The sequence below is a fragment of the Sciurus vulgaris genome, assembly GCF_902686455.1.
Source record: "Sciurus vulgaris genome assembly, chromosome: 7".
Lineage (NCBI taxonomy): Eukaryota > Metazoa > Chordata > Mammalia > Rodentia > Sciuridae > Sciurus > Sciurus vulgaris.
In genome coordinates, this window is record NC_136467.1 from 34,761,630 (window position 1) to 34,765,082 (window position 3,453).

At 50.6% G+C, this 3,453-nt stretch overlaps 1 pseudogene across 1 annotated transcript; it reads right to left on the reverse strand.

Annotated features, from left to right (window-relative positions):
• Positions 1-327: 327 nt before the first annotated feature.
• On the reverse strand, positions 328-3,204 carry LOC306665306 (zinc finger protein 384-like; annotated as a pseudogene). Its single transcript has one exon. The product of its transcript is annotated as a zinc finger protein 384-like (transcript).
• Between the last annotated feature and the right edge of the window lie 249 nt (positions 3,205-3,453).

A 3,453-nucleotide genomic window follows, 5' to 3' on the forward strand; every position in this document is an offset into this window, starting at 1 on the left:
TCTACTGGTCTTAGGTTTAATGAGTTGATTTTTTTTCTTCTGGAGTTTCTTGACTTCAGAACTTTGAAATGTAAATATGATCATCCTTTATTACTTACTTTTATCATCCTGTGAAATTATGCTTTATTGACTATTAAGGAAAATATCTGGTATTGATATGCAAAGGGCCACCCATGGACACAACAGTCATGAAAAAGATAAATTTGCATTTTGAAAAACAAAAACATTAAAATGTCTTTTGCTTTGAATCCTTTTTGCCCTTGAGATGAATATTCATGCTTGATAAAATATTCACTCAAGGCCTTTTTGACATGCAGCCTGTGGGAAGATTCTAAACACAACCTGGAAGTTTTAAATTTCTTCTGTGAATAGAAAGTCTTCACTGTTAGTTCTCAAAGCATCTACAGATATATCTTCAAATTTTTTTCCCCAGAGATAATGCATTTATAAACACAGAAATGGTTACAACAAAGATGGCTGTGATGAGCAAGTATATATATATTTATATCTAAATCCATGTCTGGCATCTGACTATGGCACCTAGGGAGCTAAGTCCAGCCCTTTGTGTTTACCCTGAACATTCCCTTCTCTGCAACACATTTGTTCTGGGGTTTCATAGAGAACACAAAGTTCTCACAGCTCCTTGGGGGTTGGGACAGGGAGACAGAGTACAGGGCCTTCACTGGCAGAGAAGGGGGAAAGGTTCTGAGGAAACCATAACCCACACTTCTAAGCTACCCTTGACCACCTGGGGAATCTCTGGTCCCTTGGGGACTACATCTCAGCCCTTGCCCCCTTATAAATTAAAGGAGGTATAATCCCCACCTAAATCTTCTTCTACCAGCAGTAGGTTGGAAGTGAAGTGAGCCCATGTAGGAGAAGAAAATGGCTCTCAGGGGTTGGGGTATGCAAAACAAACAAACAAACAAACAAACAAACAACCACCTCTATTCTTTCGCAGGCAAGCATAGGACAGGAGGCTGGTTACATTTGGAGCTCCCTTCTCTGTTATCTGGGAGAACCAGCCTCTAGTCTTCTTTCAGCTTGAACTTTGAGGTTGAGGGAGAGCGTAAGTGCCCACACCAGATAAGTTTCCGTGAGGTCACAGCAAATCCTTCCCTTGAGCACCAACCCCCAATTTTAAAAGCTTTAAAAGTGGGTGGGGGCGCTGCTGGATGGCCCAATCAGCTCAGTATCCTTGGCAAATCAGGAGGGCTGTTGTTCCTTTTGAAGAAGAGTTTAAAATAATGATGGTATCTTTTAAAGGAAAGCTGTGCCTGAGGCCCAAACAGATGGTGCCAAGGCTTGTCACAGAAGAGGACTTTTCCCAAGAGGAGTTGGAGAAAGAAGAGACCAGAACTACTTTCTCCTATTCCTAATGGGTGGCAGCAAGGATCTCTAAGAGCTGGCCAGGTGCTCCACCTGGATGGTGCTGGTGGTGATAGTGAGGCAGATGTCCTTATGATGCTCTGCCCTTATAGGGGGTCAGGTCAAAGGAACACTGGGGTGGAGGGTTGGGGTTGCTGTCCCCACCACGCCCACCCTTGGGGGCTGCCCCAGGGGACTGGAAGTGTGGTGGCTGTGGCTGCTGTTGCAGCTCCTGTGATGCCTGGGAGGCCTGGGCTTGGGCTTGAGCTTGGGCTTGAGCCCGGGCTACTGCCGCTGCCACTGCTGCCTGTTCTTGTTGCTGGAGATCAGGAGGGTCGTGTTTCCGATGTATATGCCCGACTACAGATAGTGCAGGGGTACACCTCGGCGTGCTTCACCGTATGCGTAGATAGGTGCACCTCTAGGGAAGCTGCATCTGTGTACGCCCGATGACAGCTATGGCACTTGAAGTGTTTATCTTTGTTGTGCTGCCGTCTGGGGACTGCAGGTTGGAGAGTTGTGTGAAGGCTTTCTCACAGCCTGGGTGTGCACATTTGTATGGTCTATCACCGGTGTGGATTCGTGTGTGCTGCTGGAGGTGGGAGAGCTGGCGGAAGGCCTTCTCACGAAGTTACAACTCTAGGGCTTGGCGCCTGAGTGTATACGGATGTGCCGGGCCAGGTAGGAGGTGTTGGGAAGGTCTTGGAGCAGTGCGGGCACTTGTGGGGATGGTCTCCACATGCATCTTGGAGTGGATCCGGGTGTGCTGCTGGAGGTGGGAGAGCTGGCGGAAGGCTTTCTCACAGAAGTTGCAACTATAGCGCTTGGCCCTGAGTGTATACGGATGTGCCGGGCCAGGTGGAAGCTGTTGGCGAAGGTCTGGGAACAATGTGGGCACTTGTGGGCTTGGTCTCGGTGTGTGACTTGGAGTGGGTCTGCATCTCCGACTTTGAGTAGAATGTCAGTGAGCACATCCGGCATCCAGGGTCACACAGCAAGTTCGTGGTGGAGCCGGGAACTGAATCCATGAGCCCAAGGCTCTGTCCATTTCCTGTGCCGCAGTTCCCTCCGTTCCCGTAGGTTTTGCAGTCTTTCTGATCATCATCATCATCCTCGGGGGAGAAGACGTAAGGGCCATTCATCTCAGGTAGCCCTGATTCCAGCATTCGCTTCTTCTTGCAGCCCAGGCGGGGGGTGGGGGGCTGGGGGGAGCCACATTGCCACCTCCACCACCACCTCCACCTCCTTCCTCGGTTAGGGTTGGAGAGGTCCGACCACCTGCAGGGCTTGTGAGCCAGGGGGAAGAGTGGAGACAACCAGAGGAGCCGAAATGGGGAAGGTCTGAGCTGATGAGGCTGTGGTCTCAAGAAAGCCTGAGGGGGATGTGATTACCAAACCAGGACCAGCAGTCATCCGTCCTGTAGACGGCACAGGGGCCACCGTAATATTCTGGGTACGGGATGCCTGGCTCTGTGGGGTCAGCTGGTCTGACTTGGACTCTGTGTCCACGCTGATGCGTGAGGGCAGGGACACTGAGGCAGAAACTGTCAGCAAGGTGGGGTAACGAGGTGGAGCCAGCCCACAGCCCTTCTCTGGCAACAGCTGATCCTTCATCTTATTGATGAGCACTGTGTTCTCAATCTGTCCTGAGACTGGGGATAGAAGGCCAAAAGTATGGGTTAGAACTGAAGTGAGATTCTTCCATTCTACCCTCTCTTTCTCTCTTCCTCCTGTCGGCTTATTCTTTCTCCTTTCCAGGGCTCCTGAACTTTCCGGAAATGGTGCTGCAGCTCGTGCTCCCTGGAACCCCAATTCCTACACCCCGCCTCCCTCCCTCCCTGCCCCCCACAGGCTCAGAGAGGAGTCGCTGCGCTGCGGAGAGAAGGCAGGAGAGCTGGAAACGAAAAGGGGGGCAGGGAGGGAAATGTACCTTCAAATTGTTTTCACACTGTGATCTTGTTTTTTGAGTTGGCTTGGCCTCGCCTCTGCCTCACTCCTAAGAAGTGGAGCTCATTCAGTATTTCAGATGTTCACGGTGCAGAACTGGGAGTCTGGATGGAGGGGAAAGGAAGAAAAGGACGTTTT